The sequence below is a fragment of the Schistocerca serialis genome, chromosome 3 (assembly GCF_023864345.2).
Source record: "Schistocerca serialis cubense isolate TAMUIC-IGC-003099 chromosome 3, iqSchSeri2.2, whole genome shotgun sequence".
In the NCBI taxonomy this organism is placed as follows: Eukaryota; Metazoa; Arthropoda; class Insecta; order Orthoptera; family Acrididae; genus Schistocerca; species Schistocerca serialis.
In genome coordinates this window covers 132499334-132516512 of record NC_064640.1, presented here as the reverse complement: position 1 = coordinate 132516512, position 17179 = coordinate 132499334, and positions in this window count along the sequence as shown.

Below are 17179 nucleotides of genomic sequence, written 5' to 3'. Positions count from 1 at the left end.
GTAGCAGACGGTGGGCGCGAGGCGATATCGTCCGTCGACTTGGCGCTTGCATGTATCTTCTTTCAGGTCCCGATGGCTTGCAGTGCTACCATCAAAATAAACTTCGCCTCTGTCGTATACATGATGGTCTTTCAGTCCATCTTCCTCCAGATTCACAGGTCCAGAGGACAGCGCGGCCACAGCAGGTGCCAGAGGGTGTCATCACGACACCGAGGGACGACCACATTGAGATGGGGTATTCTCCTCCTCTGCGTCCTCTCGTCCTCCCAATGGAGCCGGACCCACCCACGCCGCAGCAGTCGCCGCCATCTTCATCTGCTTCACGGCAGCAGAAGGTGGACGCGTACCCTTCTGGTCGTTTTCCGGGGGACATTTCCGCCAGAGCGCAGGACAGATGGCGGGGTATGGCCGGAAGCTTGACCCCTGAGCCACAGCTTCTGGCCCAACGATGTGTCCACACTCCTGCCTCCCCCACCGTGGTCGCACTCCCTACACAACGATGGGCCATCGATTAAAAAGTGTTTGAAGCTTTTTAAGACCGTTCACAGGTGATGCGGTTGTCAACAAGAATTTAGCAACGCCAGTAGACAGTACCGATTTGTAGAATGACCTATAGATGATTGACAAATGATTCTGAATGTAAATAAATGTAACATATTTTGCATATATACACTCCTGGAAATGGAAAAAAGAACACATTGACACCGGTGTGTCAGACCCACCATACTTGCTTTGGACACTGCGAGAGGGCTGTACAAGCAATGATCACACGCACGGCACAGCGGACACACCAGGAACCGCGGTGTTGGCCGTCGAATAGCGCTAGCTGCGCAGCATTTGTGCACCGCCGCCGTCAGTGTCAGCCAGTTTGCCGTGGCATACGGAGCTCCATCGCAGTCTTTAACACTGGTAGCATGCCGCGACAGCGTGGACGTGAACCGTATGTGCAGTTGACGGACTTTGAGCGAGGGCGCATAGTGGGCATGCGGGAGGCCGGGTGGACGTACCGCCGAATTGCTCAACACGTGGGGCGTGAGGTCTCCACAGTACATCGATGTTGTCGCCAGTGGTCGGCGGAAGCTGCACGTGCCCGTCGACCTGGGACCGGACCGCAGCGACGCACGGATGCACGCCAAGACCGTAGGATCCTACGCAGTGCCGTAGGGGACCGCACCGCCACTTCCCAGCAAATTAGGGACACTGTTGCTCCTGGGGTATCGGAGAGGACCATTCGCAACCGTCTCCATGAAGCTGGGCTACGGTCCCGCACACCGTTAGGCCGTCTTCCGCTCACGCCCCAACATCGTGCAGCCCGCCTCCAGTGGTGTCGCGACAGGTGTGAATGGAGGGACGAATGGAGACGTGTCGTCTTCAGCGATGAGAGTCGCTTCTGCCTTGGTGCCAATGATGGTCGTATGCGTGTTTGGCGCCGTGCAGGTGAGCGCCACAATCAGGACTGCATACGACCGAGGCACACAGGGCCAACACCCGGCATCATGGTGTGGGGAGCGATCTCCTACACTGGCCGTACACCACTGGTGATCGTCGAGGGGACACTGAATAGTGCACGGTACATCCAAACCGTCATCGAACCCATGGTTCTACCATTCCCAGACCAGCAAGGGAACTTGCTGTTCCAACAGGACAATGCACGTCCGCATGTATCCCGTGCCACCCAACGTGCTCTAGAAGGTGTAAGTCAACTACCCTGGCCAGCAAGATCTCCGGATCTGTCCCCCATTGAGCATGTTTGGGACTGGATGAAGCGTCGTCTCACGCGGTCTGCACGTCCAGCACGAACGCTGGTCCAACTGAGGCGCCAGGTGGAAATGGCATGGCCAGCCGTTCCACAGGACTACATCCAGCATCTCTACGATCGTCTCCATGGGAGAATAGCAGCCTGCATTGCTGCGAAAGGTGGATATACACTGTACTAGTGCCGACATTGTGCATGCTCTGTTGCCTTTGTCTATGTGCCTGTGGTTCTGTCAGTGTGATCATGTGATGTATCTGACCCCAGGAATGTGTCAATAAAGTTTCCCCTTCGTGGGACAATGAATTCACGGTGTTCTTATTTCAATTTCCAGGAGTGTAGGAAAATAAATCCACTGCTGTAAAACTACACTATTGATGACAACTTGCTGGAAAAAGTATCTACAGTAACATATCTAGGGGTAAATATCCAGGGCAACTTTAAGTGGAATGACCACATAAAACAAATAGTAGGATCCTGATGCTGGAGTGAGATTCATAGGAAGAATCTATGTAACTCATCCACGAAGGGAGTGGCTAACAGTGCGCTAGTTTGACTGATTGTAGAGTACTGTTTATCAGTTTGGGATACTTTTCAGATAGGAATGATAGAAGAGATAGAGAAGATCCAACGAAGACTGGTGGGTTTATCATGGGATTGTCTAGTCGGCGGATGCTCAACAAACTCCAGTGCAGACATTAAAAGAGAGGTGGTGTGCATCATGGAGAGGTTTACGAGTGAAATTTCGAGACAATACTCTCTGAGAAGAGTCGGACAACATACAATGAGGTGACGAAAGTCATGGACACCTCCTAATATCGTTTTGGGCCTCCCTTTGCCCAGCGTAGGACAGCAACTCGACATGGCATGGACTCAACACGTCGTTGATAGTCCCCTGTAGAAATACTGAGCCATCCTGCCTCTATTGTCATCCACAATGCGATAGCGTTGCCGGTGAGAGATTTAGTGCACAAATTGATCTCTCGATTATGTCACAAAAATGTTCGATGGGATTCATGTCAGGCGATCTGGATGGCCAAACCATAAACTTAAAATTGTCCAGTATGTTGTTCAAACCAATTGCAAACAACTGTGGGCTGGTGACATGGTGGATTGTCATCCATAAAAATTCCCACCATTGTTTGGGAACATGACGTCCATGAATGGCTTCAAATGGTATCCAAGTAGTTGAACAGAACCATTTCCAGTCAACAGTCAGTTCATCTGGATCAGAGGACGCAGTCGAGTCCATGTAAACACAGCCCACACCATTATGGAGCCACTACCAGCTTGCACAGTGCCTTGCTGACAACTTGGGTCCATGGCTTTGTGGGGTCTGTGCCACACTCAAACTCTACAATGAGTTCTTACCAACTGAAATCAGGACTTATCTGACCAGGCCAGGGTTTTCCAGTCGCCTAGGGTCCAACATATATATAGTCACAAGCCTAGGAGAGGCGCTACAGCCGATGTCGTGCTATTACCAAAGGCACTCACATCAATCACCTGCTGCCATACCCCATTAACGCCAAATTTCGCTGCACTGTCCTAAAGGATGCGATCGTCATATGCCCCATGTTGATTTTTGCTGTTATTGGCGCAGTGTTGATTGTCTGTTTACACTGACAACTCTAGGCAAATGCCGCTACTCTGTCATTAAGTGAAGGCTGTCGGCCACTGCGTTGTCTGTGGTGAAGGGTAATACCTGAAATTTGGTATTCTTGATTCATTCTTGAAACTGTGTATCTCAGAATATTGAATTTGTTAATGAATGTCCCATGTGTCTAGCTCCAACTACCATTTCACGTTCAGAGTCTATTAGTTCCTGTCGTGTGGTCATAGTCATGTCGATAACAATTCACTTGAAGCACTTGAGTACAAATGACAGCTCTGTCAATGCACTACCCTTTAATGCTTCCTGTACACGATACTACTGCCATCTCCATGCAGCTGTCCCATGACTTTAGTCACCTCAGAGTATTACTTCCACTCACATACATGTCACAAATGACCACGAGGAGAAAATTTGAAAAACTAGAGCTAATAATACAGGGGCTTACTGACAATCATTCTTCCCACATGCCATTTGCAAGTGAAATAGGGAAGGAGGCATCACAAGTACCCTCCACCACACACTGTTTTGTGCTGGAGTATGATGTAGATGTGCTATGGAGTCAAATACGTTTCTGAAATATACTGCATTTACTTGACTGCATTGATAAGTGGGTTTCAGCATGTCATGTTGGAAAAGTGCAAGTTGGGTTTCACATGATTGATGTTTTCGGAATCTATGCTGGTTGGCATGGAGGCAGCCATTCTGTTTGAGGTACCTCATTATGTTCTAAGAATCTACAGCAAATGGATGATAAGGATACTAGAGGGTACCATCACTTTAACTACTACTCTTGTAGACAGGTGTGACCTGCGCTATCTTCCAACTACTGGGCATAGTTTTTTTGTTCGAGGGACCTATACTAGATTATAGTTAAAAGAGGAGCTAGATCAGGCACAAATTTGATAGAGGATCCGATAGGGATTCCATTGGGGCCTGGAGCTTTGTTCAATTTTAGCGATTTCAGCTGTTTATCAACACTACTGATACTAACATCTATATCATTCATCTTTGCAGATGAGCGAGAACTAAATTAGGGCAGTACCTATTGATTTTCATTTGCGAAGGAGCATTTGAAATGCGAGTTTCTGCTTTTGCTTTGCTAACCTCTATTTCAATCCCCGTTTCATCCATGAGTATCTAGACATTAACTTTCATTCTACTAACAGCCTTTACACATGACCAAAATTTCGTGAGGTTTTGTGACAGATAATAATAAGCTACAGTAGTTGTTCAAGGTTTCACACATTGCCTCTAGAGTGCCAAACATGTATCATTCAGCATCTCCTTATCTCTAACCCTATGGTCTGTTTTATATCTATTGTATAGTAGTCTGTTTCTTTACAGAGACTGTATGCCATGGAGGGTCTCTCGCATCATGAACTGTTCTGCTGGGTGCATATCTATCAAATGTACAGTGAACTACTCTTGTAAACCTGTACCATGTTCCTCTTACATGCTCCTCTCTGGAGCTAAATGTTTCAAGTTATTACTGAGGTACTACATTACTGCATGCCCCTTTTACCTAGTTTGTTGAAAATATAACCCTTCTACTTGTGTTAGTTGCCCTGTGTACTTTAGTAATCATTGTAGCTACAGTTGCCTCATGGCCACTGGTACCAGTTTCTATGTAGACATCCTCAAAGGGTTCAGGTCTATTGGTTGCTGTTAGATATTTCCATCATAAGTAGACTTCCGAGAAATCTGTTCTAGGTAGTTCTCAGAGGATCCATTTTATAGTGTTTTGCAGGATGTCTTGTCACAGCCACAATTGAAGTCTCCTCAATAACAGTATGATTGGGAAACTTATGTACTACTGAAATTTGTTTTTTTTTCTAAAGTTTTGGATACATTTGGAGGTGCGTCTGGAGGTCATTAGAAGGATCCAATTATGAATTTATGCCCACTTGAGTGTAAACAAATCATCAGATGCTTTCCGTACTGTTTCTATGGTCAAAAGTATGTTTTTGAAATTATTTATTGTCTGGGAAAAGAAATACAGTCATTGTCAAAATTATACTTCTTTGTCTTTGGCTATCTACCCACTGCAGCCACATACCTATTATTAATGCAACATGGCACTCTTTTTGTAGTAGGCCTCTTGCAAGACGAGTTTTTAGGTTTCTTGTTTTTTCATTGCTTCTTTTTTATCTTGGCGATGTTTACCATGTGACTGTCGATAGTTACCTATATTACTCACCTGGAAAGCAGATTTCCACGAATAATTACAGTTATTACAGGCAGTTTTTCCATTAATATCATTTCCGTGAACTAACATATATCCTATGTACCAGTGTAAGTCATATTCCTCCATAAACTTTGTTCCCTCATTACCACTACTCCCACATATTGCGAGAGAGAACCTACGGTAGTAGTGTTCTGAAAATTTGAAAAGCAGCGAATCTGGCTCTGAGTCTCTTCTGACACAAATTTTCATTAATAATAACATATGCAGTTCTTTTTAGCTTTATCCATTATTAGTGGTAGCAGCTGTGTATGAGGTTAATGGCAATTTTAATATTCAATACAACCAAACCTTTGAGCTACAAAAATATTAAAAATGATGTCTCTCATCTTCAGGTTTACAGTTCAGTACAACTAAGACTCCATGACTACATTACCCTGCATACTGTTGTGGGGCAAATACATAAGATTCACACCTGAACATTGCAGATGTAAACCAATTGAATGATGTCACAATCATATTTGGTGACCTCATGAGCAGGTCTTATGTGCTATTCTGCCAAGCCATAGTGCATCATACCACTCTATCAGTTCTGGCTCAAAGCAGACACAGGGACTGGGTGATTTATACTGTCCTGGCATTCAGCTTGCACACAGGGATCATATCAGTGTTAAGAGAATTTTAGCAATGGAGTGGTCGCAGCATTAAATTTTATTCATGAAAATGGATTTTATACACCCTAACCACATAAAGTGTATATTTTATTTATTTATTTTCTGATTGAAACAGACATTTGTATTCAATATATGTAACTTTTTTGATAAAGTGAATCTTGATATGGAATCTGATTCAGTCTAATCAGGTGAACATTCTTGTCTTGTTCCCAGCTTTTGTGAAGGACTGAGACTTTAAAAAAAAAAAAAACACTGTTTTGACTCGTAACATTTCACTTTTAAGGTGATGTGGAAATTGTAATGAATTGCTAATACCCTGAGGCTTTTATTTTCTTATCGAAGGACCCCCAAGGTTTTATGCTCCATGAAATGCACATTGATATTTCAAAGCTTGTTACCACTTGCAGAGAGTGGCTGCAGGGTGTATACGGGGACAAGGAAAAAAAATTCCCGGATTTCTCCCGGATATCCCGTTTAAAAAATATACTTTTTCGCGGGCGAAAATACACTTTTTCTGTCCTAAGTGACAGTAGGTTTTCCGTAGATTTTCCCTCGGAACTGTAAAACTTATCAATCCTTTGAATGGTTAACGTTTTATACAATAGCTTAGAACTGCATATTTTCGTATTACGAAACTATAAATTCGAATTTCACCAAACACTGCGCATTAGTTTCCGGAGTGTTGAAACCGAGGTTGCGATGTCCTTTTGTAAGCGAGTCATATCTCAAGCCACGAGATCTAGTCAGCCGATGACAGCAGCTATTCAGAGCATAGGACACGTGTTATAGTCAGCCAATAGCAAGATCACTGGTTACATAGCATGAACACGCAAGAGGAAAAGTTAACGGTTTACATTAATGTACACAGTACCGTATATCTACAAGAAAAGCTAAGCTTTCACATACGTTAGTTATACTTTAAGACACATCACACAAATGTGCCAGTAAATTTAAAGTTATGACATAAATGTCTCGGCTCGAAATTCTTGTAAGTGGCTGGTCCTCAAACTGTTCAGTTTCGAACGCTCTGTGATTTAGATATCCATCCCACTTTCTCACTCGTAACATAACTCATCTTGCGTAAAAAGAAATTTACTTTGAAAGTAACGCTTTTCTAACCACCGTTCGCAATACTATCCGGAGACTGTTAGAAATAGGTTCAATTTACCGGTTGCCAGAGAGAGCCAGAAAACAGGCATTATTGTGCGTGTGCAACTGCAGTGGCGTATGAAGCCCATATGTTCGTGTGTATAAAGCACTAAGAAAGCTTACATTACACAATAAAAGAAACAGTGCATCAGAGGATACTCCAAAGAGGATCGGAATTTCGTAAACCATACTAAAATGCATAATTCGGCTTGAAGTGCAAATTGGCTTTTTCCAGATTCACAATGAAGTCGGTCCCATCTGATATTAAGCTTTTCAGTGTGGTTTTTGGATGGACATTTTCTTGGAGTACCAGTACTCTAGGATCTCATTTTTGGTTCTTTATTATGGCATTATGCCATATATGGCAGAAGATGATAACGTGCACTTGAAATTCAGCGAACAGTTGGAACTAGCCAATGCTGTTGAATGAACCACTTCGTTTCAAATAAAATGATTGCCTCGGCGGAAAGATTAATAAAGCCAAATTTCTTTAGCAAACTTGCAAAAATAACTTCACTGTTCTGTGAGGCGATTAATACTTGACTGCTACTAACTTGGAAATAAAATCAAATCAGAAAACTGAAATTAATAATATATTTTTGCCCTCCGTAATTATGTGGATGTATTTTAATTCACTTGACAGCTCCCGGCCACAGAAATCCGTTTTGTTTTCATTTGACGTGGGAGCTGCACACGAAGAGAAGCAGCGAAATCGCTGAACGTAAACACGGGTCACGTGGAGGTTAACCCCCTCCCCACTACAACTCAGACAACTCTGTGCAAGCGTGAATCTGCCAGCTACGGCACGCGAGAAAAATTTTTCTCGTTTGCATCTGGCTGCTTGCTGCTACTACCGATACAGCTAACAGCCAAACTTCACGTAGCGGGAGAAGGTACTGCTCATACGCGAGTCAAATGCGCATGCGCAACAGACCGCTGGCAATTGGTCAAATGAACCTTATGTGAACAGTTGTGACGTCATGCTCATAGCAAGCAGTTTATTGTTACGAAGAATTACAGTCTGCGCCCTAAGTCCTTTGACATATTTTTGCTATTTGCAGACGCTTGTGCGTGCACGGTTTTTTGTTGTTGTAAATTGCTTATTTCCTTTGCCACTAAAGTTTTATTTTTTTTCCCTCTTATGTATGTTTTATTGCTGCAGTATCATTCTCCACTAGCAGAATACAATAACATTCTTTGCTAGAGAATCAATTCTGCAGTCAAAATTACAAACATTTAACTAAAAGCTAAAACAATGAAAAATTCCCGGAATTCCGAAAAAAACCGGGTTTTTCCCGGATGAAAAAATTCCCGGTTGTCCTGGGTCGTATGCACCCTGGGCTGTGACAGTTTCAGATTTCCCCATAATACACAATATATGATATGCTACAACTGAAGGAAAAGAAGGTAGGCTTCAGCCTGTATAAAGGCAGAACTACCACAGCATCATCAAGGTCCACGAACACTGGTCCCAGTAAGTCTACCTAGGTCATTAGCCTCAGGTTACTGACACAAGGCAAAGAGATAAAATATCAAATTCTGCAGGGCAACTAGTTTTTGTATGTAGTACGTTTAATATTCATCCCAGAATTTCACAAATAGGACTATGTTGTTATTTGAAATGTATGCCAGCAGAAATTCTATCAATGTAACATCAAAATGTTAAATAAATATCTTTTACTAAGTGATTTCCTGTGAGTATTCAATTTCTCAAATGCCTGTTGTTGCAAATATGTGATATACCTGATTATATCTGAGAGGTACAACACATCTTACATTTGACCTTATGTACTCTGTAATATTTCATTACTGGTTACAAAATATGATTTTTCTTTCTGGTAGCAATTTATTCAGGTATTAAGGGGCTGTTTCCAGAACTCAGGAAAAACACTTGTGGTCAAGGAGTGTTTGAAGGTATCTGTTATAGTGGACAGTCGTGGGTCAATAATAATATTCATCATTTGGACTGTGATGCCATCACGTCCTGTAGATCCTGGTCTGACATGCATGACCATATTGCAAGAAACATGGTTCAGATAGAATTTTTTGTTGCTACAGTCATTTACCCTTATGAAGTAATCAATGGACCAATGACCGTAGCAGTCTGGTCCCTTCAATCCTACAAAACCACAAGTAATCAACGTGTGTCTATTTCGTATGTGATTCAATTGTGACTGTGGGTAACATAAGTACTGCTTCAGTTCAACTGCGACAATGGGATCAGCTGCAGCTTTTACTTTGCCAGTACCAAGACCATGCAGGTTTTGCCACAGGACAGGTGGGCTATTTTTGTTCTTGATTAATGTATGGGAATGCCTCAGTTTTGCATTTCTCACAGCCTGACAGGCTGTTACACTATTGCTTGTAAGCAATATGATTTTCAGATGCGGGACTTAGTTTGTATGTCCAATATGCAGGACCTCTGAGAATCAAAAGCTGGTTTAGTTATTCAGTTAACCAAGGTGCATGTTTCTTTCTTATTTTTCTGCTCGTCAGGGGAGCCTACTTGTCATATAGTTGAGTAAGTTTGTAAGTAGACCCATGGAGTTTTTTGTTTATGACTGAGAAAGGAATAGAGGATGTCCCCCAAACTATTTATTGTACCTTACTTGCAAGAACAGACGAATTAATGAGTCTGAAAACTCTAAAACTAAATTCCTCCTGAACAGGCCATGAAGGCCCAAGGTACTGACCAGCCGCCGTGTCATCCTCAGCTCATAGGCATCACTGGATGCGGATATGGATGATGATGATGATGACTGGTTTGTAGGGCACTCAACTGCTAAGTTATCAGCGCCCATACAAATTCCCAACCTTTGCTCAGTCCAATCTTACCACTTTCATGAGTGATAAGGACAACACAAACATCCAAACATCTCGAGGCAAGTGAAAATCCCTGACTCCGCCGAGAATTGAACCCGAGACCCCGTGCGGATATGGAGGGGCATGTCATCAGCACACCGCTCTCCCGGCTGTATGTCAGTTTGAGACTGGAGCCGCTACTTCTCAATCAAGTAGCTCCTCTGTTTGCCTCACAGTCTGAAATCTTGGTAAGTAGTAAATTGCAGTCTCTTTCTGGACATTCTAGAGAGTATGTCATGGCTGGACATGCCAGGTGCAGATATTTGAGACATATAAATTACTCAGCCTGGGGATTTCATTGCAAATGTATCTATGAGAGCATGACTACTGTTCGTATGATGGATAGGAACAGGCTGAAGTAGCAACACATTTTAAGAAGAAAGCATTGGCTTAAATTTCATACTGAAAGGACTATCATATAGAAAATTTGTTAGTGTCAACAGGTATAATTCTATGCTCATGCTTCAGTTTGAGACTTGAAAGACCAGTTTTGAACTTTAGGAAGTTTGTAGAGGACACGCATTAGGCACTTTCTATTAAGGGATTTGATCTCTATGAATATATATTTCACTTGCTTATTTTCATTATTGTTGGATGTGTAACACAGTACGTGATAAATCAAGGCATATGTAAACCCCTACTCCACCTCCTCATCTTTCGTGCCTAACAAAGATGTAACCGTCTAGATTTATTGAACTTGTGGGAATACTAGGTTTGAGCCAGGTGCCCGACAGAAGTATTAGATGGCTGTCTATGTCTTGAAATATGTAATGGAACTTGTCGAGATGATTTGCCAGAGACTGGACATTTGGGTGTGTAATATGGAGCTTAGTGTGCTCACTTGCAAAGCTTGCAAGTATGCCACTGTAGGGCTGGGCTGGGCTAGTGAGGGTGGGGGGACACTGCATCGCGGGGCACTCTGCAAAGGGGAACAAAGGTTCCCAGAAGTGAAAGGAGCATGTCTATTAAGGGAGAGGGGAGGCCAAGGCCAGTAGACTTTGGCAGTGGTCATTTAACAGCTGACTGGTATCAGGAACAGAACCTCACTAAACAGAGCTAGAATAATCTGTATGCAACAGTATGGTAAAGATGATAAATAAAATAAAAACAAAGTGTACACTTTGAATGGTTCGAGTGATGAGTAACAACAGTGATATGATAATAAGCTGCTAAATAGAACAGAAATAAGACAGTAAAATTGATCAGCTGAGTTAGAGCCCTGTCAGAAAAGTGAAGTAATGGTGAAATGATGAATTATATTGCTATTGGAAGTATGAAAATTGAACGGAAACTTTATAATTAGTAGTAAAAGTGAACCTAAACAGTCAATGATAACTGTTTAAGGAAAGTATTACAAAAATTTTTTCTTTACAAAATACACAAAAATAAACACACATAGTTTAGGCATGTCTTTCAGCCTCTAAGGCACAGGCATTCAAGAGTTCATTGGCAATGCAGACTGAGCTTTATATACTAATTATTATGTTAACATCTGGTTTCCTTATCAGTGAAAATGTAGACAAAACTATGTGTTTTTATTAGCAGAAAAAACTTAGAGCAAAAATAGTTACAAAAAGTATATAAAACAACAATGAATCAAAAATTGAAGTTTCCAGTATGTTATATCTATGTAATTTTATTTACATATTATGATTTTGTATCAAATAAAAATGTTTTTGGTGAAGTTAACATTTTCATAAAAGAAAGATGATTTACCTAATGAATAATAAATTACAGTTTGCAACAATGCAAATAGAATTTCAAGATTTTGTAAGTACACATGGTATTTGTTGTTACTTGAGCAACTTAAATTATCAAGCTTACATTATTTTTGGCAACAATTTCTCTTCAAAACTATGTTCCCATTTACCATTCTCTATTTTTAAAGTGAAACTGATAGGATGACTATTTTTCTGGGATTTTATGTTCACAAGTTGTAGCTTACAAAAGTGTTCTCATTAGTTTCAAATAAGAAAAATATAATAGCTGAAAATGCTCCAAGTAAAAGTGAGATCAAACAGTCCACTTTTTCTAACTGGTCGAAATCTTGGTTCTTTACAAACTCTGATCGCACAGCTTCAGCTTTACCTCTGCCAGTACCTCTCCTCTACTTCCCAAACTTCACAGAAGCTCTCCTGCATACCATTTTGAATGAGCACTTAAGGAAGTAAGAGTTTCAAAAGTTGGGGGGAGGGACTGGAAGTAGTGAAGCTTTGAAGGACAGACTGTGAGTCATGCTCAGATAACTCGACTGGTAAGAACACTGCCTGTAAAAGGAGAGTTTTTGGATTGAGATCCAGTCTGGTACAGGACTTGAATCTGCCTGGAAGTTACAAATGGCTCTGAGCACTATGGGACTTAACTTCTGAGGTCATCAGTCCTGGAAGTTACAGGTCTAGTCTTACCATCAGACTGCTTTCGTTAGTTAGATACACGTGTATGTCTAGTAGCAGTGTTCCCCTTCATACCATCACTCTCTCCAATCTTTCACACTTCCTAAATGTAATACGGATCCACATCCACTCTTCTGACCGAAGCTGGTATGAGGGCACCTACACTCCTTGTCAGCAGATTTTCATGTCAATATCATTGTTAACAATGGCAGTACATACCTGAATGAAAACTGAATGACTGTGTCATTAACTTCTTCATAATCTACCCCAAGTGAATCATAAATATAATGATCTTGCCTTCTGCTACCATTTACTCATTAACAGTACGCCTTGGAATTTGCGTGTATAACAATCTCCAACAATGATAAAAAATGTACACAGTATCTACGTCAATACAGTTAAATGCACTGCTGTTTTCCAGATGTCAATACTCTCAGTCTACGATTTGAAAAAAAGTCTCTTCCAAAAGAAATGTAGTCACATCACCACTATGTTAAACAGAAAGAAGTGTACAATGAGTGCAGCGAAATACCTGTAATGTTATGACTAGGTCACTTATACTTCCAAGTTACAACAGAGCAGATTGAAACATTCTCAGGTGAATCATTGCGGCAAACTTTTAAAATATTTGGACTTCAGACCGATTTGTTATCATCAGGTAAGTTGTGGACTGATGCCAGGAGGCTAGCGCAGTTACGAACCAGCATTATGTCGAAGGTTCATATTCCAGCTCTTGGATCCTAACTGTTTCGATATATGTATTGTTGGTTGAAATTTGCTTTTTTTACTCTCATTTTCTGGTATTAAGTTTATCTTTAATTTTTTTTTTAAGGAGACCGTGGTCAGCATCACAATCTTTACTGACGCTGTCTGTAAATCCTAACCTTACGTGCTGCTCATGTCCAGTGCAATGTTTTTCCACAATTCAGACAGTTTACCATGTGTATGACAGACTGCATTGGCAAGAGATGTAGTAAAATTCTGACTTGCAGAGGCCCAAATCAGTTTTTACATTGCCCTCAAACAATCTAAAGCAGAATATGAGTTCACTGTATCATTTTCCTTAATACAGTCGATCCTAACAGGACACCAGTATATGGAAGAAAGGCTGTTGTTTCTCTGCAAAGGTTAAACAAAGAAATGAACATATGATGCTGGGGGTGTTGAATGGAGTTGTAATGGGCACAGTATTGTCCGCAGGCAGTGAATCTAGGTATGTAGATATTGCAGGTTTGTTGTGCAATACGAATATCTCCCCCCCCCCCTCCCCCCCTGAGATGTTTATTAAGAGCTGGGTGTTCTTTGTTACCAGAATTAATAAAGAAGTTAATCATTTCATCGGGTGTGATACTGGTCATATCATATGCAGTTCTGTTAGTATTACCAAGATGATTTGATAGTGTTCCAAGCAGCCTTGCATTTGTTTTGTGATTGCTGCATACAATTATCATTTTCCATCTGTCTCTGTTTTATAATTTCTGATCTGTACCTCTTCTATAGTTGAAAGTACTGAAGTACATCTTCTTCACTGTTCTTTGATCTGTTATAAAGATTAATGATGTGTTCTTAATTTTTTGAGGTCAGGTGTTACCATTGGTGTAAACTTCTATGATCACTTTTGATTGGTTTCCCCTTGTATCTTTTTAATATTTTGAATGCACTTATTACATGTAGTGGAAACAAGATTGACAAAGGACATTTTTTAGCTTTAATTAATCCTGCCTAGTCCACCTTTTCCATCAAACACAACATCTGGAGGAGAATGCAAACACTCATATTGGTCATCCCCCCAATAGTACTTCTCTGAAAGAGCTGCCTGGTGCCATGACTTCTTGTAGCATGGTACCTGGCCTGGGAGACTATCTAAAGCAAATAGAGAGTCAAGGGAAATTCCGTAACCCCAAATGAATGTAATAGGCACAACTTAAGTATGTCCTGTGTAACTCCCCTACAGTCCACTTTATGCTGATTAGGAAATCCCAACACATCAGGTGCAAGACTCAAAGTAAGCAACTCTATCTGACAAGGCTCTGGGAAACTCAAATGCCGGATTTTGCATTCCAGGACTGTCTATCAGGTAAGACTCAAAAAGCAAATAAAACTCCTGCCCCTACTAAAATGTGAATCTCATAACTATTCCTCTGAACCTTCATCCTAACATGTTCAGAAAAGATATGCTATGAACATTCAAATATTTACTGAAACAAAAAGCAAATTAACTTACAGTATGGTGGTATGACCACCTCTTGCACTTACACTAAACATTATTTTCAACTGACTCTTCTTAATTAATTTAATATCTTGCTCACAAGCAGTGATATTCATATAAATTTCGGAATAATTGGAAACAGTATCACTCAACATATTTCATCATACAGACTCCTAAGTCACTTGTACAACTTATTATTGAAATTTAATCAGTTTGACACAACAAATTAAGTATGGTAAACTGTTTCCAGAAGTATTTAGGTAATTACAACCAAACAGTGCACATTAAATTTAAGTAGAATCCAACAATTAATAAACAAGTTTTAATTAGAGCTTTTCTTGTACTTCCTTCTATAAGTACGACACCATTTTTCTTTGGAATATTTTGAGTGTATACTTAATTTTAAATTTCTCACTATTTCTGCATGTTACATAAATTACATGACTTTCAAGTGATGGTGGCTCTTCCAAACAAACTCAAGTTCAAATTACAGTTACACCTAATTAACAAATGAAAATAAAACAAAATAATGTACTGGACAATATGTCATTTCATTGCCTGAAAGCACATCAGTTTTGTTTGACAAAAATTATCGGTTGATGACTTCTAAATGTGACACTTTACAATGTGAGCATTGTCCAAACCACTAATATTTTTGGAATTAGATTTTTTTCTATTTCTTAAAAGCTGATGTCCAATGACAAAACAGTGGAAATATATCACAGAACTGCTGCTAAATTCTCATGTTTCTTCCCTACAACAGAAATGAACCATAAAGATTAAAAAAATTTACGTAAAAAGCATACAAAGTACTAAAAATTCTAAATGCAATGCAGCAAAACAGGTCAACTATCAAAAACCTGAGATGTTGAGAGGCATAAATGTTTCTCTTATCATTTGTAAAATATAACAATGAAACAGAAGACAAATATGTCAAATAATGGTTTAAACATTGAAAAGCTACAGAGAACATAAAACATTCATGGAACTAGGAAGACTATATAATGTAATACTGAAAATAATAAACATGGCCCCACACACACTTGTATTTATAAAACCATGTTCACTGTGCAAGAGCTACTATTTCAGTTTATCTCAAATAGTGATAAACTCACATACGGTACACAATCCTACTTGCTGTCTCACTTGGGGATCCAGAGGGTAAATGCCTGTCCACAGAACTTTGAGTCTAAAGTTTGATCTCTGGTCATTTCTAGAAACACCTCCCAACAATATGAAGGCTAATACAATGTGACATTAAGAGCAACAATTCACTTCATGCCTATTTTACTTTGAGTTGCTGTCTAAAGCTACATACAACATAGAGAAATAGTAGGGAATCTGCTAGTATTATTGTGTGGTTGTAGAAGGATGATTTGCTAGTATTTACTATGTGCTATAAAAACAGAGATGAGGTCACATAAATTATGTACCCACTTATAATATTTAACTAACTAATGTATAAAATTTCCTTGCCCAACACTTAAAACACAACATATGCTAAAATAAAAATGTAAATAAAGACCATAAAATATTCTGCTTTATGTATTTACGTAAGTACAGTTTTCCTAAAAGACTAAAGAGGTCCACCTTAAGTAAACCTAACGCCTGGTATACTTTGCCAGCTACACCAGCATGCACATTTTTTGAAATATAATGACACAGCAACACCAAAATCAAACACATTTGACATGAGAGGGAAAAATTTATTTGGATAAGGAACTATTGAAAATTCTGGTTTGATTTGCACAAAGGAAAGGAAAGGAAAGGCTGAAAAATGAAAATAACAACAGAAATAGACAAAATGGCTCTGAGCACTATGGGACTCAACTGCTGAGGTTATTAGTCCCCTAGAACTTAGAACTAGTTAAACCTAACTAACCTAAGGACATCACAAACATCCATGCCCGAGGCAGGATTCGAACCTGCGACCGTAGCGGTCTTGCGGTTCCAGACTGCAGCGCCTTTAACCGCACGGCCACTTCGGCCGGCAGAAATAGATAAATAATGAACTTCTGATATGTGTAGTTTTTCTCGGCTCACAAGGGGTATTTTTTCCTCTAGGCAAGATAATAACATAGATGAGAAAAACATGGAGAGATGTGCTGATATAGAAGCATTTAGAGACATAATATACCGTATAAGACTATTTGGAATAGCACTTATAAGAGCTTTAATTAAAAAAAAAAAACAGAGAATACATAAATGACAACTTTCAGTACCATCAACCCTATTTTGGATTATGGTTACCAGCTTTATGACATTACAGAATTCCACAATTACATAACCATGTAAATTCCTGAACATAATTATGACTCTTATTCCATATTTCATTATCTCTG